This window comes from Mauremys reevesii, linkage group 2, assembly GCF_016161935.1.
Source record: "Mauremys reevesii isolate NIE-2019 linkage group 2, ASM1616193v1, whole genome shotgun sequence".
NCBI classification, from domain to species: domain Eukaryota; kingdom Metazoa; phylum Chordata; order Testudines; family Geoemydidae; genus Mauremys; species Mauremys reevesii.
Genome location: NC_052624.1, coordinates 206019115 through 206042678, shown reverse-complemented (window position 1 = coordinate 206042678; position 23564 = coordinate 206019115). Strand labels below are relative to the sequence as shown.

Below are 23564 nucleotides of genomic sequence, written 5' to 3'. Positions count from 1 at the left end.
GAAAAGTTGCCCAGGCCTATGGGGGGTGGGGGGAACCATTTTACAAAACTGAACTTTACATTCTTTCTCACCGACACCTATGTATTCACTTCAAATACAAAACCTCACAGAACAACCCAACCAATAAGCAAAATATATTTACTGGGCTTCATCCATCCATCATCAGTCACTGATGCTGGTGAATTTTCCCTTTCAGCTGTCTCGTTCCCTTTTCTTCTGAGCTTGTTTTCCTCTGCTCTAAGGATCTCTCATGTTTCCACCGTACTGTGGAGCAAACAGCATTATTATAAAACACAGGAAACCGTCTGGTAAACTTCAAAACTAAATATTCATTAGGGGAGTTTTCTGTTTAAAAAGTCACAGCTTTAAAACAAATCATCCAGTTCAGGCTGTACGACAAACACCGGTTTTGAGTTTATTTCTACCACTTAAAACATAAACCAAAAAACAACAAACAAACAAACAACAACAAAAACCTCAAAAACATTTTTTTAAAATGCATCTCATTTTGCAGAATAAAAACCAAACTGCTTTTAAAATCCATTTTAAACCACATTTTGCACAGGAAAAAAACCCTGTTGGTTTGAAACAAACCAAGTACTTTTAAAACCCTACACCTATGCCTTGCCCAGACCTCTCACACACAAATCAGCAGCTTTAGAAACACACCAAACCAAGTTTGCCTCCCTATACTGTTCAATAACACCCCTTACCATCTTAGCCCATTGTTCAAACAGACTTCAGCAGAGTAGCTAGCAGGTTAATTTAATCCCCACAGCTCTGAACTAATAGATCCTGAAGGATTTTAGGCACCCCTCCCGCAGCACCCCCTGTGGTGATCTGGGGTGGGGGGACCAAGCTGTCTGCACAACAGGGCTTTTTTTTTTCTTTTTTCTTTTTTTCTGTAAGTTAAAATAAATGTTTCTCTGGGGCCTTCTTAGAGTATTGAACAGTCCCCATTTCCAAGCGGGGGGCCCTTTGCAGAGATCAATGAATGTCTTGGGGCTTGAGGTTGTTTTTTTTTAAACACGTTTCTTTCATGCTTAAAGTTTGGGGTGGGGGTGTTTTCTAGAAAGAACGACCCAGAGCATTCAACCAACTCCAGGGCCATATTTAATCTGTCCAATAGTGTTCCACCAACTCCTGGGGTCATATTGAAACTGTCCAATTGAGTTCTGCCAACTCCAGCAGTTATATTGAAACTGTCCAATGGCATCTGCGAATTCCTGAGGTTTTATTTCATTTCATATTAATCAGAACTCACCATCCACCCCCACCCACCCCCATCAAATTTAACCCTATGGCAGCAAGGGTAAGTAATCGCAGTCACCTTGGCTATTCAGTGAGGGGGGGTGGGGGTTAAACCCACTCAGTTCAACAGGATAAGTCAAGTCTATTGTACACAAACACAGGTCTGAACAGCCTGTTTGTTTTACTGTAAGCACATTTCTTAGGATTTCCCCCCCCCCCCAACATACATTTCAGCTTTTTGCTGTAAATGGGTCACTTTTCCACACAAACCCCACCAGCACTACGTTCTCACAAACAATTGATTATTGATTGAAAAGACATACAGCTCCTTGAAACCAAACCAAGACGCTTCATTAACACTTCTAGCTCACTTAAGGGCCAAAGGCCTTCGAACAGAAACACAGATAGTCACAAAGCCCTTTTCAATAGGGTTTTTTATTTTTAATTTACAGCTACCAAGTTTTCTATCGCGTGTTTGTCCCCTCCCCATTTTCTAGCTGAATCCTTTTAGATTTCTTACAAATAGTCTTTTCCTTAAGCAGGATCTGTAACTTTTGTGCAGACTAGACGGCCAATAGCACGCCGTGTCGTGGAAAAACCACCCCGCGTTGTGTTTGGATCAGAATCACCCGAGGCCCCTTTATTACGAGCATGCCGGGGGGGGGGGCAGCAAACTGTCATCCCCCTGAATAGAGATTTTTCAACAGGTTTTATAGCAAAAAACCCACAATTCGTGATACACACGTCCTTGTTCACATGATTGCCATAACTGGAGAAATGCTGTGCAAGTGAGTGGAGACCCTGACTGTGTTTTAAAGAAAATGAACCAGAAGGTGCCTGCAATTTTTCCACCCCAGCTGTAAGCAGGTTATTTTCTTTAAAACACAGTCAGGGGCTCCACTCAATTGCACAGCATTGAACAAGGTCCCCCCTTGCGCTAAATGTTCTTGGCTTAGGCACAGACATTGCACAGCAGAACCTCTGGCAATAATGGTGTTTAATCAGCTTTCCCTACCCAGCTCAGCACATAGGCCCCGGAGATTGCAGTTGATATCCACTGAAGTCCAAGTCACCCAGTCATGGGCCGTTGACCTGGCAAATCTATGACACGTCCCTCGCATTCTTTACAAAGCTTTTCCCTCAGACAGTGCTTAAGGGCAGCATAAACAGCAACACGTACAATAGTCCACGTGACTTTTTTACGCTCACGACGTGGCACTGGCTCAGTTAGTTCTATGCCAAGCCTCCTCTGAAACACCTCATGGCCATCATCCTCAGAGTCCTCTCCAACAACTTGTATCGGTGTTGAGCAAAACCAAGGTGGGCCCGGTTATCTTCCCTGCTTGATGCAACGCTGTCCAGGGTTTCTAGGCCGTCTAGAAAGGCATCATTGAGCTGTTGATTTTCATAACAGAAACAGTGTAAGCAGCCCACTGCTTGTTTTAGATTTACACAACCCCCGGTTCCTTACCCATTAAGAAGCGATTGCTTCTTAATCATTCATTTACCTGTGTGACGTCTTTTCTGTTCACCTTCTCCACCGGTGACACCCCTGAGCCTCAATCGCATTCCACCTCTAAGCGGGTGGACAAAGAGAGGCCACCATGCTCGTTGGGCTGTCTCACAAGCAGTTGGGTTTGGGGTTCCGGTTCCGGTTTATCCATCAATGGCTGGGCCGAAGGGCTCCCCTCGGTCGCTCCCTCCTCCTGCTCGGGACTGTCGCTGATGTAGCGCTTTCTCCGCGGATGGTCAAAGACCCTTGGGGCGAAGACAGAGTCTGAAGTTCTCACGGGGGTGGTGAAGGAGTCCAGGTTTCCTCTCAGCAGCCTTCCCACGATTTCTAAACCATGTGTCCTTGGTAAGAGATGCCCTCATCTCTCCGGTGCTGAGCCTTATGGGGTAATGGTGCTGCACCCTGATTGGCAGAGGGCCTTGAGAGGAGTTCTTAGTGGGGTGATACGGCCCACTTCCGGATGGGTCACCCTGCCCCAGAACTCGCCCTGATTGGTCAAAATCTCCTCTTAGGGTAGTCCTATCGGGTCAAACCCATCCTAATTGGTAGATGGCGGTCGGAGGAGTTCTTAGAGGGGTCACACGACCCACTTCTGGATGGGTCACCCCACCTCAGAACTCACCCTGACTGGTCAAATCTCCTCTCAGGGTGGTCCTTCTGGGATGAAACCCATCCTGATTGGTAGAGAGTGGTGGGAGGAGTTCTTAGAGGGGTCACATGACACACCTTGCTTCCAGTCATGTGGCCACCTTGACCCCGGAGTTAAAACCCCCCATGGGGCGGGACTTCCGGTGACAGGTGGGAGGGAATAAGGGGTCAACGGGTAGGGCTTGGGAGGGTCAAGGGGAGGGGTTAGGGTTTGATTGATGGTGGCGTTCCTGATAAATACCAAGATTACATGGATACCGGAGAAAGAAATGTGGACTCGTTACCTCTGGACTGGGACTATGACTGCCCTGTTGACCTAACACCTTGGCTGAAAGCTGCTTTTCCCGGTATTTACGCATTGTTGGGGCCAGAATTAGTGGATCTCCCTGCGTACAGTCATGAGAACCAGTCCTAAGAGCAGGCCCTTTTGGGGAAGAAGAAATGTGGGACTCTGCTAAGCCTCTATTTAGACAATCAGCTCCTGAACAAAGTGATCATTTGAAACCATTACCCTCTGCTGTGAATCCCACACTTGTTGGCTCACAGGAAATCTGCAAAGGGTTTCATCAAACTTCCTCTGCAAGGATTTCCAATCTAAGGCTCGTTTGGGCAAGGGACAAATGGAAGACAGATTTCAAAACACACGATGGACATTTTAACGGTCTGATATGCTATTTGAGCTATCTAACGGTCCCCTGACCTTGAAACACTTCATCAGTGATGTATTTGGGGACAGTGTCATCTATTGGGGTGACATACGTCTCTTTTTGGAGAACCCAGAGCAGCACGCGCAGCACATCCGAACCTGGAGAGGTTTCGGCTGCATGGTTTCAACGCAGAATTGGAAAAGCGGAACCTCCAGCCAACTCTCCACAGAGTTTTGAGTGTACATCCTCTCCCCAGAAGATGTTATGATTGATCCAAATAAGGTGGAAGCCATTGATAAATGGGGCGAAGTTGGAAGTCCTCAAGAAGTGCAGCGCTTCCAAGACTTCACTCATCCTGTGAAATCGAGACATGCTGGCTCTCAGTGAAGCTTAGATGGAAAACCACGCACCCCACACAGAGGTTGGAACCACCCACTCCCAGGTTGTCCTGAGGAGCCATGATTTTTCCAGGAGCTGGGTAAAGGGACAAATTTCCAATCTAAGGCTCGTTTGGGCAAGGGACAAATGGAAGACAGATTTCAAAACACACGATGGACATTTTAACGGTCTGATATGCTATTTGAGCTAACTAACGGTCCCCTGACCTTGAAACACTTCATCAGTGATGTATTTGGGGACAGTGTCATCTATTGGGGTGACATATGTCTCTTTTTGGAGACCCCAGAGCAGCACGCGCAGCACATCTGAACCTGGAGAGGTTTCAGCTGCATGGTTTCAACGCAGAATTGGAAAAGCGGAACCTCCAGCCAACTCTCCACAGAGTTTTGGGGGTACATCCTCTCCCCAGAAGATGTTATGATTGATCCAAATAAGGTGGAAGCCATTGATAAATGGGGTGAAGTTGGAAGTCCTCAAGAAGTGCAGCGCTTCCTAGACTTCACTCATCCTGTGAAATCGAGACATGCTGGATCTCAGTGAAGCTTAGACGGAAAACGACGCACCCCACACAGAGGTTGAAACCACCCACTCCCAGCTTGTCCTGAGGAGCCATGATTTCTGCAGGAGCTGGGTAAAGGGAAAAATTTCTAATCTAAGGCTCGTTTGGGCAAGGGACAAATGGAAGACAGATTTTAAAACACACGATGGACATTTTAACGGTCTGATATGCTATTTGAGCTAACTAACGGTCCCCTGACCTTGAAACACTTAATCAGTGATGTATTTGGGGACAGTGTCATCTATTGGGGTGACATACGTCTCTTTTTGGAGAACCCAGAGCAGCACGCGCAGCACATCCGAACCTGGAGAGGTTTCGGCTGCATGGTTTCAACGCAGAATTGGAAAAGCGGAACCTCCAGCCAACTCTCCACAGAGTTATGGGGGTACATCCTCTCCCCAGAAGATGTTATGATTGATCCAAATAAGGTGGAAGCCATTGATAAATGGGGCGAAGGTGGAAGTCCTCAAGAAGTGCAGCGCTTCCTAGACTTCACTCATCCTGTGAAATCGAGACATGCTGGCTCTCAGTGAAGCTTAGACGGAAAACCACGCACCCCACACAGAGGTTGGAACCACCCACTCCCAGATTGTCCTGAGGAGCCATGATTTCTCCAGGAGCTGGGTACAGGTACAAATGTCCAATCTAAGGCTCGTTTGGGCAAGGGACAAATGGAAGACAGATTTCAAAACACACGATGGACATTTTAACAGTCTGATATGCTATTTGAGCTAACTAACGGTCCCCTGACCTTGAAACACTTCATCAGTGATGTATTTGGGGACAGTGTCATCTATTGGGGTGACATATGTCTCTTTTTGGAGAACCCAGAGCAGCACGCGCAGCACATCCGAACCTGGAGAGGTTTCAGCTGCATGGTTTCAACGCAGAATTGGAAAAGCGGAACCTCCAGCCAACTCTCCACAGAGTTTTGGGGGTACATCCTCTCCCCAGAAGATGTTATGATTGATCCAAATAAGGTGGAAGCCATTGATAAATGGGGCGAAGTTGGAAGTCCTCAAGAAGTGCAGCGCTTCCTAGACTTCACTCATCCTGTGAAATCGAGACCTGCTGGCTCTCAGTGAAGCTTAGACGGAAAACCACGCACCCCACACAGAGGTTGGAACCACCCACTCCCAGATTGTCCTGAGGAGCCATGATTTCTCCAGGAGCTGGGTACAGGTACAAATTTCCAATCTAAGGCTCGTTTGGGCAAGGGACAAATGGAAGACAGATTTCAAAACACACGATGGACATTTTAACTGTCTGATATGCTATTTGAGCTAACTAACGGTCCCCTGACCTTGAAACACTTCATCAGTGATGTATTTGGGGACAGTGTCATCTATTGGGGTGACATACGTCTTTTTTTGGAGAACCCAGAGCAGCACGCGCAGCACATCCGAACCTGGAGAGGTTTCGGCTGCATGGTTTCAACGCAGAATTGGAAAAGCGGAACCTCCAGCCAACTCTCCACAGAGTTTTGGGGGTACATCCTCTCCCCAGAAGATGTTATGATTGATCCAAATAAGGTGGAAGCCATTGATAAATGGGGCAAAGTTGGAAGTCCTCAAGAAGTGCAGCGCTTCCTAGACTTCACTCATCCTGTGAAATCGAGACATGCTGGCTCTCAGTGAAGCTGAGACGGAAAACCACGCACCCCACACAGAGGTTGAAACCACCCACTCCCAGCTTGTCCTGAGGAGCCATGATTTCTCCAGGAGCTGGGTAAAGGGAAAAATTTCTAATCTAAGGCTCGTTTGGGCAATGGACAAATGGAAGACAGATTTTAAAACACACGATGGACATTTTAACGGTCTGATATGCTATTTGAGCTATCTAACGGTCCCCTGACCTTGAAACACTTAATCAGTGATGTATTTGGGGACAGTGTCATCTATTGGGGTGACATACGTCTCTTTTTGGAGAACCCAGAGCAGCACGCGCAGCACATCCGAACCTGGAGAGGTTTCGGCTGCATGGTTTCAACGCAGAATTGGAAAAGCGGAACCTCCAGCCAACTCTCCACAGAGTTTTGGGGGTACATCCTCTCCCCAGAAGATGTTATGATTGATCCAAATAAGGTGGAAGCCATTGATAAATGGGGCAAAGTTGGAAGTCCTCAAGAAGTGCAGCGCTTCCTAGACTTCACTCATCCTGTGAAATCGAGACATGCTGGCTCTCAGTGAAGCTTAGACGGAAAACCACGCACCCCACACAAAGGTTGGAACCACCCACTCCCAGGTTGTCCTGAGGAGCCATGATTTCTCCAGGAGCTGGGTAAAGGGACAAATTTCCAATCTAAGGCTCGTTTGGGCAAGGGACAAATGGAAGACAGATTTCAAAACACACGATGGACATTTTAACGGTCTGATATGCTATTTGAGCTAACTAACGGTCCCCTGACCTTGAAACACTTAATCAGTGATGTATTTGGGGACAGTGTCATCTATTGGGGTGACATACGTCTCTTTTTGGAGAACCCAGAGCAGCACGCGCAGCACATCCGAACCTGGAGAGGTTTCGGCTGCATGGTTTCAACGCAGAATTGGAAAAGCGGAACCTCCAGCCAACTCTCCACAGAGTTTTGGGGGTACATCCTCTCCCCAGAAGATGTTATGATTGATCCAAATAAGGTGGAAGCCATTGATAAATGGGGCGAAGGTGGAAGTCCTCAAGAAGTGCAGCGCTTCCTAGACTTCACTCATCCTGTGAAATCGAGACATGCTGGCTCTCAGTGAAGCTTAGATGGAAAACCACGCACCCCGCACAAAGGTTGGAACCACCCACTCCCAGATTGTCCTGAGGAGCCATGATTTCTCCAGGAGCTGGGTACAGGTACAAATGTCCAATCTAAGGCTCGTTTGGGCAAGGGACAAATGGAAGACAGATTTCAAAACACACGATGGACATTTTAACAGTCTGATATGCTATTTGAGCTAACTAACGGTCCCCTGACCTTGAAACACTTCATCAGTGATGTATTTGGGGACAGTGTCATCTATTGGGGTGACATATGTCTCTTTTTGGAGAACCCAGAGCAGCACGCGCAGCACATCCGAACCTGGAGAGGTTTCAGCTGCATGGTTTCAACGCAGAATTGGAAAAGCGGAACCTCCAGCCAACTCTCCACAGAGTTTTGGGGGTACATCCTCTCCCCAGAAGATGTTATGATTGATCCAAATAAGGTGGAAGCCATTGATAAATGGGGCGAAGTTGGAAGTCCTCAAGTAGTGCAGCGCTTCCTAGACTTCACTCATCCTGTGAAATCGAGACCTGCTGGCTCTCAGTGAAGCTTAGACGGAAAACCACGCACCCCACACAGAGGTTGGAACCACCCACTCCCAGATTGTCCTGAGGAGCCATGATTTCTCCAGGAGCTGGGTACAGGTACAAATTTCCAATCTAAGGCTCGTTTGGGCAAGGGACAAATGGAAGACAGATTTCAAAACACACGATGGACATTTTAACTGTCTGATATGCTATTTTAGCTAACTAACGGTCCCCTGACCTTGAAATACTTCATCAGTGATGTATTTGGGGACAGTGTCATCTATTGGGGTGACATACGTCTTTTTTTGGAGAACCCAGAGCAGCACGCGCAGCACATCCGAACCTGGAGAGGTTTCGGCTGCATGGTTTCAACGCAGAATTGGAAAAGCGGAACCTCCAGCCAACTCTCCACAGAGTTTTGGGGGTACATCCTCTCCCCAGAAGATGTTATGATTGATCCAAATAAGGTGGAAGCCATTGATAAATGGGGTGAAGTTGGAAGTCCTCAAGAAGTGCAGCGCTTCCTAGACTTCACTCATCCTGTGAAATCGAGACATGCTGGCTCTCAGTGAAGCTTAGATGGAAAACCACGCACCCCAAACAGACGTTGAAACCACCCACTCCCAGCTTGTCCTGAGGAGCCATGATTTCTCCAGGATCTGGGTAAAGGGAAAAATTTCTAATCTGAGGCTCGTTTGGGCAAGAGACAAATGGAAGACAGATTTTAAAACACACGATGGACATTTTAACGGTCTGATATGCTATTTGAGCTATCTAACGGTCCCCTGACCTTGAAACACTTCATCAGTGATGTATTTGGGGACAGTGTCATCTATTGGGGTGACATACGTCTCTTTTTGGAGAACCCAGAGCAGCACACGCAGCACATCCGAACCTGGAGAGGTTTCGGCTGCATGGTTTCAACGCAGAATTGGAAAAGCGGAACCTCCAGCCAACTCTCCACAGAGTTTTGGGGGTACATCCTCTCCCCAGAAGATGTTATGATTGATCCAAATAAGGTGGAAGCCATTGATAAATGGGGCGAAGTTGGAAGTCCTCAAGAAGTGCAGCGCTTCCTAGACTTCACTCATCCTGTGAAATCGAGACATGCTGGCTCTCAGTGAAGCTTAGATGGAAAGCCACGCACCCCACACAGAGGTTGGAACCACCCACTCCCAGGTTGTCCTGAGGAGCCATGATTTCTCCAGGAGCTGGGTAAAGGGACAAATTTCCAATCTAAGGCTCGTTTGGGCAAGGGACAAATGGAAGACAGATTTCAAAACACACGATGGACATTTTAACGGTCTGATATGCTATTTGAGCTAACTAACGGTCCCCTGACCTTGAAACACTTAATCAGTGATGTATTTGGGGACAGTGTCATCTATTGGGGTGACATACGTCTCTTTTTGGAGAACCCAGAGCAGCACGCGCAGCACATCCGAACCTGGAGAGGTTTCGGCTGCATGGTTTCAACGCAGAATTGGAAAAGCGGAACCTCCAGCCAACTCTCCACAGAGTTTTGGGGTACATCCTCTCCCAGAAGATGTTATGATTGATCCAAATAAGGTGGAAGCCATTGATAAATGGGGCGGTGGAAGTCCTCAAGAAGTGCAGCGCTTCCTAGACTTCACTCATCCTGTGAAATCGAGACATGCTGGCTCTCAGTGAAGCTTAGACGGAAAACCACGCACCCCACACAGAGGTTGGAACCACCCACTCCCAGATTGTCCTGAGGAGCCATGATTTCTCCAGGAGCTGGGTACAGGTACAAATGTCCAATCTAAGGCTCGTTTGTGCAAGGGACAAATGGAAGACAGATTTCAAAACACACGATGGACATTTTAACAGTCTGATATGCTATTTGAGCTAACTAACGGTCCCCTGACCTTGAAACACTTCATCAGTGATGTATTTGGGGACAGTGTCATCTATTGGGGTGACATATGTCTCTTTTTGGAGAACCCAGAGCAGCACGCGCAGCACATCCGAACCTGGAGAGGTTTCAGCTGCATGGTTTCAACGCAGAATTGGAAAAGCGGAACCTCCAGCCAACTCTCCACAGAGTTTTGGGGGTACATCCTCTCCCCAGAAGATGTTATGATTGATCCAAATAAGGTGGAAGCCATTGATAAATGGGGCGAAGTTGGAAGTCCTCAAGAAGTGCAGCGCTTCCTAGACTTCACTCATCCTGTGAAATCGAGACCTGCTGGCTCTCAGTGAAGCTTAGACGGAAAACCACGCACCCCACACAGAGGTTGGAACCACCCACTCCCAGATTGTCCTGAGGAGCCATGATTTCTCCAGGAGCTGGGTACAGGTACAAATTTCCAATCTAAGGCTCGTTTGGGCAAGGGACAAATGGAAGACAGATTTCAAAACACACGATGGACATTTTAACGGTCTGATATGCTATTTGAGCTATCTAACGGTCCCCTGACCTTGAAACACTTAATCAGTGATGTATTTGGGGACAGTGTCATCTATTGGGGTGACATACGTCTCTTTTTGGAGAACCCAGAGCAGCACGCGCAGCACATCCGAACCTGGAGAGGTTTCGGCTGCATGGTTTCAACGCAGAATTGGAAAAGCGGAACCTCCAGCCAACTCACCACAGAGTTTTGGGGGTACATCCTCTCCCCAGAAGATGTTATGATTGATCCAAATAAGGTGGAAGCCATTGATAAATGGGGCGAAGTTGGAAGTCCTCAAGAAGTGCAGCGCTTCCTAGACTTCACTCATCCTGTGAAATCGAGACATGCTGGCTCTCAGTGAAGCTGAGACGGAAAACCACGCACCCCACACAAAGGTTGGAACCACCCACTCCCAGCTTGTCCTGAGGAGCCATGATTTCTCCAGGAGCTGGGTAAAGGGACAAATTTCCAATCTAAGGCTTGTTTGGGCAAGGGACAAATGGAAGACAGATTTCAAAACACACAATGGACATTTTAACGGTCTGATATGCTATTTGAGCTAACTAACGGTCCCCTGACCTTGAAACACTTAATCAGTGATGTATTTGGGGACAGTGTCATCTATTGGGGTGACATACGTCTCTTTTTGGAGAACCCAGAGCAGCACGCGCAGCACATCCGAACCTGGAGGTTCGGCTGCATGGTTTCAATGCAGAATTGGAAAAGCGGAACCTCCAGCCAACTCTCCACAGAGTTTTGGGGGTACATCCTCTCCCCAGAAGATGTTATGATTGATCCAAATAAGGTGGAAGCCATTGATAGATGGGGCGAAGTTGGAAGTCCTCAAGAAGTGCAGCGCTTCCTAGACTTCACTCATCCTGTGAAATCGAGACATGCTGGCTCTCAGTGAAGCTTAGACGGAAAACCACGCACCCCACACAGAGGTTGGAACCACCCACTCCCAGGTTGTCCTGAGGAGCCATGATTTCTCCAGGAGCTCGGTAAAGGGCACCGGGATCAGCCTCTCAAAGGTAGGGGAGGGTCGTGTGAGGAGAGGGTCTGAGAGGAGGAGCGTGGGCTAGGCTCTGTATTTGGGCTTGGCAGGGATCGAGAGAAGGGAGAGGGCTGTTAGAGGGCAATGCGAGGTGGGAGGGGGGTCGCAGATGGGGGCAAGGCCTGAAAAGTTCAGCTGCTTTAGATCAACTGTGCGAGAGAATCACTGGTTGAAGTGACTGAAAGCTCTGAGCTGGGGCTGGCCAAAATCCTCCCCCTCAGATGGGAACATCCCAAAAGTCTGCAGAAGCTCAGCCTCTGAGGTGAACGTTGTGGCCCAAACCTCTCTTCTCTGTACCTCACAGGATTCCAGCCGGCTGTTCCAATCCAGGAGGACACCTGTGCCACCGAAGTCTCCGAGCACCTGGGCAGTGAAGTGCCATTTAATCCCGCCGTGATGCACAGACCTTGCCCTGGCTGTCTGCACAGGGCTGAATTTCACCCCTTCCGAGTGTAAGGAAATAATTGGCTGAAGGCCTTTTTCTTTCTGGACGTCTGTCTAGTGGGAAAGAACCATGGGGATTTGTAACCTGTTTCGCTCCCATGCCTAGTGCTTCAGTGATGCAGAGAAGGGCTGATGCATTGGTTGATTTCCCCACCTTTTAATCTACTCTCTTCTTCTCCTTTAACAGTTATTCTAAGGGCCCCCCCATGCATCATATGGGCATTCTTCGGGGTGCAGATGGCATCAGACCTGCACCTGAATAAATAATAGGGACTGAAATATGCAGACACTAAAGTACTGCAGCCAAATTCTCAGGAACCTTCCTCTTCCATGTAGGATCAGGATTTTGTTTTGAATTGTTTTATTTTTTAAAAAAAGTGCTAAGCAGATGCTACCCTGTAAGAAGAGGAAACAGAAGCAAAAACTGAAAGACTGTTACTAAAACCAATGAACAGCTGCAGAGAGTGGAGACCCAGCAAAGCAGACAAATGAATACTGTGAATAAATAACCTGAAAGCAAATGGGGAAGAAAACCTCCTCTGGGTAATTGTGGCTCTTGGGACCAAAATCAGGTTCCTGGTACGTAGCCTGGCTGAGATCATCCCTTTTCCCTGGATCCCAGACCTGGGATTCAAATGTCATTCTCTGTGTGGTGTCCTTATTTTATTCCTAGGGAAAGGATCCCCAAAGGAGATGTAAGGATCCGGGACTCTAGTGTCTGCCAGAAGCTTCAGCCACCTTCACAGGTAGAAGTCACTGGCTTTCCTACAATGCCACTAGTGCTCTTCCTGCTCGCCAGATCTGCTCCCTCCAGCAGGACAGAGACACCCCTTAACTCCCTGAGTCCTGATTTCCTGCCATTCAAGGGGCTGAGGGTTTGCATTGCCCCCACCCCAACCATCAGAGACTTTTCCTATGGGAATCTCCCCAGAGCAGGGGAGAAATCTGTTCTTCCATTAGAACCAGTCTGCTCAGTAAATCAACCCACATTGACCTCTTCTCAGCTGCTTTGTTTATCCGACATTAGTCTTAGCGTGTTGGGGTGTGAGGTGGAGCAGGGGATGCAGGAGCTCCAGCAGATTCCCCTGAAGGACACCACCCTGTCTTTCTCTGGTCAGGTTAGAGCTCGCCCTCCATTGCGGAGGTGAAGACCGGATGGGAGCTGCTGGATTGACCTTGATGTGCCATGTCCTTGTGTGGATGAAGGACCTACATCTCAGGGGTGGCCAGCAGCAGATGTAACACACGTGTCCAGGAATGGGCTAAATAACCTACATTGAGAGGCAAGTAAAATCATGGCCACATGTAGACATCACAGGAATTGACCCAGGGTCCTTCAGCACAAGCCCCTCTCTCTCACTGTCAACAAATCCAGCTCCACCCGCTAGACCACACCCCATTCCAGAGCCCCAGAACCCAGGAGCCCTGATTCTCAGACTCAGGCCTCACATCACAAGGCCAAACCTCCTCCCGTTATGGGTGCTGCAGAAGGGACCATTGGCAAAATCCCCCTCTACATTCCCCCTGTCAGAGACTGCAGCCACGGGTGACAAGTGAATGAGCTGAGATCTCCCCTGTGGGAATCCAAGGGGCTGCACATTTGGGGTTTCACAGGGACGGCCTCTGGCAGCCATTGACAGAGTGTTCCTGGGAGGAGATTTTCCATCTCTAACAAAGGGTTTCTGTTCCCCCAGATCTCAGCCGCTCAGCAGAATGCGGGAGAGCCGAGTGCTGATGGGCTAGAGGGTCCCAGGAGTCGCTGTGCAGCAGGGGCAGGGTCTGCAGTCACCGTGGGCCACACCCTGCGCTCCAGACAACCCAGGCTGGTTCCCTGGATTGCAAAGGGGACTCTGGCTTGGGGAATCGGTGCTGGTGCCTGTGTCCACAGCTGGGATGTTTTCCTGAGACTACTCGATAGTCCAAGAATCGCCGTGAAAGCAAGAGGAGAATGGACATTAGAGAGCGAGGCCGGGACCTCTGCGGGGCTGCTGCAGTCAAACATCCACAGCCAGAAGAGAGACGATGGGAAACGCGCTTCGATGGCTGGCCACAGCCGCAGCAGCTGTCTCAAAAAGCTCTGCTCATGCTCCAGCCAACAGAGGCAGGACAAAGAGCCACACAGGGAGAGCCTGGGTTGCAATTAGCAAGTCGCGGTTTTTTCAGTGGATTATGCTGCCCTGACCGTCTATTTCCTGCAATGTGCACATCCAGCCTCCCTGGCTGACCTCAGTGGGAGTTAGGTTCTCCGTGCCCACAGGACAGGGCTGGCCTTACCATGAGGCGAACTGAGGCGGCTGCCACAGGTGCCAAACTGTGGCAGGGCACCACTAGGACCCAGAGAGTAGAAAATTGTCTGGTGCTGGTGCATATGTTTTCTCTCTGCTGTAGATGCACAGAGCTGGTGGAGTGCTGTGCTGGAGGAAGGGGGCACAAGAGACATAACAGGCAGGCAGGAGAAAAGGGGAGAGGGAATAACAGAAAGCAAGAGGAGGTGCAGGGAGAGAGAGGAGGAGAAGCCTCTAATGTACCTCTTGAGCACCCCCAGGAGTCTGGACTAACACCAGCTTGTCAGGGAGCTTCCTATTTCCTGCTGCTTCCCTGAACCCGCTTGAGGAGAACAGGCAGTCAACTGAAGTAGTAGGAGCCGAGTAGGCCCTTAAGACGCTGATCTCTTCCCTCGCTCAGACCCTGCTACCAGCCTGCTTATTTGTCCCCTGCCACTCTAGCTGGCACAGAACAGCAGTCATGAGTGAAAGAAGAAAACGCCCCTCTGGGGCAGCATTCAGAAAAAGCAAGAAAGCAAAGGAAGCTTTTCTGTCTAAGCAGGAAGGAGCTCTCCTGAGATACATAGACACAAATGTTCACGTTGAGCCTTCCGGCCCCAGTGAGGATGTGAGTGGTGAGGAGATGCCTGATCTTCCAGGTAGTCAGAGTGCAGGAGACCTGGCAGCTACTGCAGCATCCATATCTCCATCTCAGATGGATGGAACCATGCACATTCCTGGAGAAAAGTGTAGATCAGAGAAGAGTGTGGTGGAGGCACAAGAAACAGCTGCTGCTGAGTTCAGTTCCTGAAATCTAGATGATCCAGGACTGTGGACCCACTTGAGCAGTAGCCTGAGGACTTCCTCATACTGCCTGGGCCACAGCGAGTGAAAAACTTCATGTTCCCCAAAGACAATGAAAATAGAAGTTTCCATCCAACACATTCCTGGTGTGAAATCCCCAATGGTGACAAAGTGGAGGCCATGGCTTACGTACTGTGATAGACCCAGGCCAGTTGGGTACAGCAGAGTAGCAGAAGGCAGATATACTGGCCACTGGATTAACAGTTTTCTGTACCCTGACTGACCAGAGCAGGGGCTGCTCCAGGCTAATGAGAACACCTGTCTCTAATTAACCTGTAACGAGTCAGGTGAGGCCATTAAGCTAATGTGACCACCTGACTCTAATTAAGGCCCTGCTGATACTATACAAAGGGCTCACTCCAGTCAGGCAGAGGAGCCAGGGAGCCAGAGGAGAGGAAGTGCGGCTGAAGGGCTGGTTACTGAAGACACCCTCAAACCATTGTTAAGGGAGCCCTAAGCTAAGGGTGAAGAAGGGAGAAGCAGGAGAGCGGTGGGGAAGTGGCCCAGGGAAATGTAGCAACTCTGGCAGTGAAAGGCTGGCTGCCAACAACTGCTACCATTAGGGTCCCTGGGCTGGAACCCGAGTAGAGGGCGGGCCCGGGTTCCCCAACCCACCACTACAGGAACAGCTCCTGGGAGGGAAGTCAGGTCCCTGTCAGGACAGGAGGCTGAACAGAGACTGTGGGAGTTCTCTCACCAACCTCCTTGCAGCCTATGATTAAAAGGGCTCAGTAGACTGTAACCCTGACCCTGGAGAGAGAAGGGCTACGTGGAGGGTCACAGTGAGCCACTGAGGCAGCATAAACCGCCTAGACGTGCAGGACCCACGGGAGCAAGGGCAGAGCTCTGCCACAGTACTCAAAACCCCAGAATGCTGCATACTGTTTTGTTGCAAACTCTTCCAGTCTAATGTTCCAGCCACACTGAGTTCTGCAGGAACAAAGGACTGGATAAATCTGGCTAGGAATGGGGCATGCCACGAGAAGGCAGCCAATCAGCAGAGAGCATCCAGAGGTGGGAAGAGCTTGAGATGAGCCTAAGGTTAAAGGCCACCAGAGATGATGAGCATCAAGGGAAGATTGCATCAGAGTTCTGAAAAGGCTCTTTGCCATTGTGAGGGGGCTGGCTACCCAAAACCTAGCACCGCGGCACTTCAGACCAGCTGCATGTGGTTTGGACAGTACTTGCTTTTTAGGCAAAACAATGAATGATGCAATCTGAAGCTGGTATTGCGTCATACATGATATGCATTGCATCATGTTATTCCTAGAAGTCATGGATGATGCAATCGTAACGAAGCTTACATCACTCTGCTGAACAAATTGCCCTATATCAGCTCTAGAAATCATACAGTGTCGTGCTCTCTTATTTGTCAGTGTTTGATTTTGCAAAGGGACACATTTCTGTTTAGCCAAAGTGAGCAGAGATGCCTCGTACTTGTGTGAACAGTGCAGATAACTTCTGCTATGTTTGTGGTGAAGTGACTTTTGCATCACAAAAGCGCAGTATAACCACTATGGTTAAGAAAGCCTATCACCTTTATTTTGGCTGCAAAATTGGAGATCAGGACAAGAGGTGGGCCCCACATATATGCTGCAACACTTGTGCAACAAATCTTCACCAGTGGTTGAACAGGAAAAGGAAATCTATGCTTTTTGCAGTGCCAGTGATTTGGAGAGAGCCAACAGATCATACCAGCAATTGTTACTTCTGCATGGTGCCTCCAGTTGGGAAAGGTGTGTCAAAGAAGAAAAAGTGGACATTATCCAAACATTCCATGAGCTATACGCCCAGTACCCCACGGAGAAGGACTGCCGGTTCCTGATGCACCAGAATCATTCTCACTTGAGTCAGATGAGGAAGAGGAAGAGGATGAAACTTCTGGTCCTGAACCATCAATGTCACAGGACCCACATTTTCTCCCATCCTCCTCCTCTGAACCACACCTCATAACACAAGGTGAACTGAATGACCTTGTCAGGGATTTGGAACTACCCAAGAATAAGGCAGAGCTGTTGGGCTCCAGACTACAGCAGTGGAATCTCCTGGCAGGTGATGTTAGGGTTTCCATGTTCCGTGACAGTCAAAAGGCTCTTGTCCCATTCTTCTTCATGGAAGGTGATCTTGTAGCCTGCAACAACATCGATGGTGTGATGGCAGCCCTCAACATCGTTCACGATCCAGATGAGTGGAGACTGTTCATTGATTCATCGAAGACGAGTCTTAAAGCTGTTTTACTGCATAATGGCAATGTTTTGCCATCAATTCCAGTTGGTCATGCAGTCCATATGAAGGAAACCTATGACAACGTGAAACAACTTTTGAGGTGCATAAACTATGACCAACGTCAGTGGCAGCTTTGTGGCGTTTTGAAGGTTGATGCTCTCTTGCTTGGTCTGCAGACTGGATACACAAAGTACTGCTGTTTTCTCTGCGAATGGGATAGTCGTGCAAGAGATTCCTACTACATCAAGAAAGATTGGCCACTCCGACAGTCATTGGAGCCTGGGAGGAAAAGTGTTCAGCATCCACCACTTGTTGAATCAAGGAAGATTTTGTTACCACCCTTACACATCAAGCTGGGTCTGATGAAGAACTTTGTCAAGGCCATTGACAAAACACAAGCAGCTTTCAAGTACCTCCGTGGACAATTTCCAAGGTTAAGTGAAGCTAAGATAAAGGAAGGTGTCTTTGTTGGTCCTCAGATTCGTGAACTTCTTTGAGATGATGCATTTGACCATGCACTGCGTGGCAAGCAAAAGACGGCATGGAAAGCCTTCCAGTTAGTGGCAATAAATTTTCTTGGAAACAAGAAGGCAGACAACTACAGGTTGTTGGTGGAAAACCTCCTCAAGGCATACAAAAGCCTTGGTTGCAACATGTCACTAAAGATACATTTTTTGCACTCTCATCTAGATTTTTTTCCACCAAACTGCGGAGCAGTGAGTGACGAGCACGGCGAGAGATTTCACCATGACATTGCAACAATGGAGAAACGCTATCAGGGCAAATGGAGCCCATCAATGCTTGCAGACTATTGCTGGACAGTGACAAGAGATGCTCCATTTAATGAATACAAGAGACAAGCCAAGAAGCGCTGAGTAGACACTGAATAGGACTAAACTATGTACATAATAGTTTTTTGCCTTTTGTTTCATAATAAATTTTAGTTAGATAACCCTTTTGCTGATTTTTAAAGTGTTACATAAACAGGACAGGTGAAAAATTATCATGTAAAGCAATCATAAACACATGAGAAGACCTAGGTTTACAATTTATGATTAAAACTCTACTATCTACACAATATACATAGACATAAAATGTAAAAAATTAAATATCTAAGAAACAGTAGCCAATCAGTTGTTTTAATTGTCATATTTGAATTCAGCACATCAAAATACATAATAAATACCACATTTTATCTCTGAAGCTGACGACTTCTCAAAAATTGCAGACCAGTGTAATTCATAATAAATGACTATTCATCAGAAGAAAGAAAGAACGTCCTAGTTCTTACATCTCCTGCTTTCTTTGTATGTGTCAGTCTTCCTTAGATCATAGAGGCTTTGTATCAGGGAGTGTCCTTACTTTCTCTGTCTTGTAAAGTGCACACTAGTGACACTGACCAGATAAATAATGGAGACATCGCACACACAAAAAAATAACCAAGCCCTTTGTTATGGAGACTGTTCTCCTCAGTAAAGCAAGCTATAAACATTAGGAAATGCACAGAGGACTAAAAGGCTGCAAAGTAAAGCACTCTCAAGTTAGGAAATACCAGAATGAGCATTGCCTGTGCAACCTTAACTCTGCAAGAAATGAGGCAGGGATCCTACAGGCAACAGACTCCTTCAATACCCAGCCCCAGAGCAGAAACCACTGTGCACTGAATAAGGAAGGGGTCCTGTGGGAAAAAAATACTATGGGATCATGTCATTAAAGTCTGCATCATCCTGCAAATGCGCAATAAGACTGAATTGAGGGTGCCAGGGCAACACTTCTTTGGACAAGGCTACTGCTCAGGCAGCACCAGTGGGCAGCAAATGTGTGATGTGTGTGTGTTTGTGGCGGGGGGAGGCTTTCCCAGTGCTCCTCTTTTCACACATTTCCTAAAGAAGCCAACAACATAACTACCCAGAATACACAGTAATGGTGATTCCACCCGCATGGTAATTAGTCACTGAAATTTGATTCAAATCCCGCATGGCATGTTTAGAAACAAGGGTTCCAAAAAAGGAGAGACCTCGATAAACAGGAAATGTTGATGCTCTGGTGCACTTGTGGTTGTTAAAACTGAATACTGTGACTTTAAATGTTGGGCAGGGTTCCTGGGCGTGCTTGCATGCTGGGGAGCGCGGTAGGGCAGCACACAATCGGGGCGTAGCAGCAGCCAGTCAGCAGGTCCCCAGTGAGTTGTGCCTCTCTGTTATAGGCAGTAGCCTGCGTTCTCTCCCTCTGAGTTTTGGGTTCTTATGTGTTATTGTTCTGGCTCCTAAGAAACAAATTAAGGAGACCTTGCGAACGTCCAGCAAAAGTATTTTATGATGTTCTCAGTAACCAGCTCACAATCCCAGCACGATACCAGGTCCCATCCTTTTCACACACCAGGGGTCCCCCACTGTCACCCTAGAGACAGGGACAGAAATAGGGGTTTGGGGGTGGGGTCCAGGCTCCATAAGGGCAGTGGTGGGTTCTCTATCTCTCGATGGCTTCACATCCCCACTGGCTGCCTTTCTGGGAGATGCTTTACCCAGACGCAAGTCCCTGGGCTCAGTGAAGGGGTAACCGGGTCCAGTTATGGTCCGGGGTATCCAGGAGGTCAGACTGGATGGGCTGATGGATCCTGCTGACTTTATACTCTATGGCGCAGCCTCACGCTAAGAGGTGTCATGTCTGAACGCTGGGGAATGAACTCAGAGCTCAGCCCCTCCATCCAGGACCACGGTTTGGTGGGTCCCACTCAGAGGTGAAAACTTTCTGAGTTGCTGGGGGGGGGGGTGCTTGACCCCCCTTCCACCCCAGGCTCCACCCCCACTCTGCCCCTTCCCCCAAGCCCCCCATGCCTGCCCCACCTCTTCCTCTTCCCACCGCACTCTGCCCCCTCCCTTGCCTCTCTCTGCTCCCACCCCCTCCCCTCGCCCCTGCATCTTCTTCATGCCACTGAGCAGCTGATTGTGGTGGGCAGGAGGCGCTGGGAAGGTGGGGGAGGAGCTGATTGGTGGGGCTGCCAGTGGGTGGGAGGATTGGGGGGAAAGGGAGGGGGAGGAGCTGAGCCATGGGGCCCCGATGGTCCCATTGACACCCAACACCAAGTCAACAGGGACAATGGGCCAGGAGCAATGAGGTGGGGGGGTCCCTGCAGCACCCCACACAGAGAGGGGGTCTCCAGGTCTCCTTCTGAGAACCTCACCCAAGCAAAGTCTTTACAGCCTTGCATGGACCCGGCCCACATCATGTCCTCTGTGACGGGGCTGTAACTCGCAGGCTTTTTTAATGCTTCACGGAAGAGACTGTTGCAGCTCATGGAGCCTACAGCGAGCACCTCCACCTCCTGCAGCGGCGATGGGCGGGAAATACCCGCTGGAATGACGGGCCCGAGGGCAGAGTGACTCGGGTGGCGTGAGGGGCGGTCACACTACAAGTTGTCATATTAAGGATCTATAAGAAGTTCCCTGCTCTGGGAGGGGAGTGGGGTCCAGTGTATTAGAGCGGGGGTTGGGGCTCAGAGCCAGGACTCCTGGGTTCTAGCTCCACCTTTGGGAGGGGAGTGGTGTGTCTAGTAGATTGGAGAGAGAGAGAGAGGGTGTGTGGGTGGGTGGAGGGGGAGTTGACCAGTTTAACACGTGCTAAAGGCAACAACCCAGATTTTAAAGGTATTCTAGATATTGCTCTGCTCAGCCTTGCAGCCCTGAACTGATTTTGGAGCCTAAATCATAATACAGACACATGGGGCCAGATAGTCAAAGGGAGTTGGGCACCTATGGGTGCAGGAAGGTGCCAAGCGGGATTTTGAAAAGCTCCTAGGCACCTATAAAAGCTGGCACTTTCGAACCTAAGTATAATAGAGTCAATGGGAATTAGGCACTTAATCTGCACAGCTACCTTTGAATACCCTGTAAGGAGCACAGCTGCACCATTAAGTGCCTAAATCCCTTTGACGCTCAGGCCTGTGGGGCACGTTTGACAATTTTGAGCCCCGTCCACACACAATTTGCCCTGGTTTGGTTCAAGGGGGTTTAAATCTCTGAGCTGATGCTGCTCAGTTCCAGGTCAGGCCTAACACAGGGCCCTGAGGCTATAACTAGGTGTGTGATTTGATGCTGCTGGGTGCCATCTGCTGGCCGCCTCTGAGATTGCTTCCTGTTGGTCTGGAGCCGGCATGTGTGAATATACAGATGCAAACTCCACCAATAGGTGTGGTTTGTGTGACAGATTGTGTCACAGAGACCCCCTTGGGCCTGCCACCTGATGTGCTGAGACTGCCTCTGAGCCTGTTTTCCCTGCCAGCCTGGGACTCCAGAACCCTGCTAATATGAACCATCTTGGTAGAACTTTAACTCATCCTATCTTCATTCTGCCACTATGTGAGAAAGAAAGAAAGAAAGAAAGAAAACCCACAGATTCTGTAGCACCTCAGCCTTCATTTCACAAATTAATTCTCTAGCCCTCATGGCTGCAAAGAAAGCCATCTAACCGGTGTGACAAGCACCAGCATCTGCAGAGAGCCTGACACAACAGCTCTGAGCAGCGAGAACTGGCTGCATTTGCTCCATGGGTTCGTTCACACTTGAAACTAATGATGTCACTTGCTGGCACATCAGTGTACCTTGACCTACTGATTGCTTGGGTGGATGAGGCAAGAGAAGGGGATGGGGGTGATACCTATGTGGGGTGGGACAATTGGGAGTGGACATGGAGAGACCAAAAAAGGATTCATGTCTTTAGCTTAACTCCTGTTGATTCTGAAGCCTAATGATAACCCTTTAAATGTTAGTTTTTACCCTCTCATTGCTGGTGGTTTCAGCAGATGGGTGGGAGAACAGGGTGGAGAGTGGTGCCCATGTGGGGTGGGTGGCAACTGGGAGCTGACACAGGGAAGTGTCATATCTATCATATCCCCCACTGCTGACTCTGGAGTCTAATGATGACATATAACAATAACAGTTGTCACTATTCCCCGCCTGATCATGTTAGTGGGAGTGGAAGTGGACCCACTGGGGGAGGGGAACTGGGAGCTGCTACAGGGACGGGGTGGGGCAGATTCAGCCCCATAATTCAACCCAATTTAATTCTGCAGCCTAAGGAGGATGCTTGAAATCATGAGTGCCAGTAATTTTTTTAATTAGGGCAGCATGGAGACCCCAGCCACGATCAGGGTCCCCGCCAGGCCAGGCACTGCACAGACGCCTGCAGCAAGATCAGGGCACTAGCTCATCTTCTCTGCTCCACCCCATAGCCCAGGGCAGAGGATTCCCCTGGCTCCCCCTGTCCTGAGCCCAGGAACGGGTGTTTGGCTGAAGCAGCTGTTCTATCAGGCTGGAGGGGACCCCACTAAAGCCCTGAGCAGGACTATTTTTTAAATCCCTCCCTGCAATACCCACTCCCACTCGAGGGTTGCCAGCTCAGACCGGACACTATTTGCAGTAATGGTCTGACCGAGCTGGCAACCCAATTGCACTGCCAAGTGTTCCTTGCACTTGTATCCTGTTCTCACCCGCAAAAACCTGACATCGGGCAAATCCTGCAAGGGAGACAGATTTTCCCCTGCTGAAAAAGAAAGAAAGAAAGAAAGAGTTAATATATTATAAACACGATTCAGACACAATTTTTACCACTAAAAGAATAAAACAAATCTTGCTTAAATCATGTAAAAAAGTCCTGTTGGAATAGAAATCAAATCTCTTTTCTATCCCTTGCTTAAATGTAAGTATTAAACGCTTTATTTTTTAAAAAGGGGGAAACTTGCTTTACGTTGCTGAAATTCTGTTTGTGACACACGGCTGTCACGTGTAGCTCACACGGAATGTGACCCAAATTGCACCACAATTTTGCCGTAAAAGGTGCAGATGGTTTTTTAATGGTTATAAAAAGTAAGTTGTTTTTTTAAAAAACTGGATTATTTTTAACCTGCTTCAGCACCGTTTTTAGGCCTTTGAAACCTCCCAGTCCAGTTATGCGTATGTCGGGGTCATTCATGCTTTTTGAAAACCATTGGGTGGAAAAACTGCTCACAG

The 23564-nt window shown here is 48.6% G+C and overlaps 1 long non-coding RNA gene across 1 annotated transcript; it reads left to right on the top strand.

Annotated features, from left to right (window-relative positions):
* The first annotated feature begins 11669 nt into the window (after nt 1-11669).
* On the top strand, nt 11670-12408 carry LOC120396723. The gene is made up of 3 exons (XR_005593324.1): nt 11670-11735; nt 12063-12210; nt 12390-12408. It is a non-coding gene; the product is annotated as an uncharacterized LOC120396723 (long non-coding RNA).
* Nucleotides 12409-23564: the final 11156 nt, after the last annotated feature.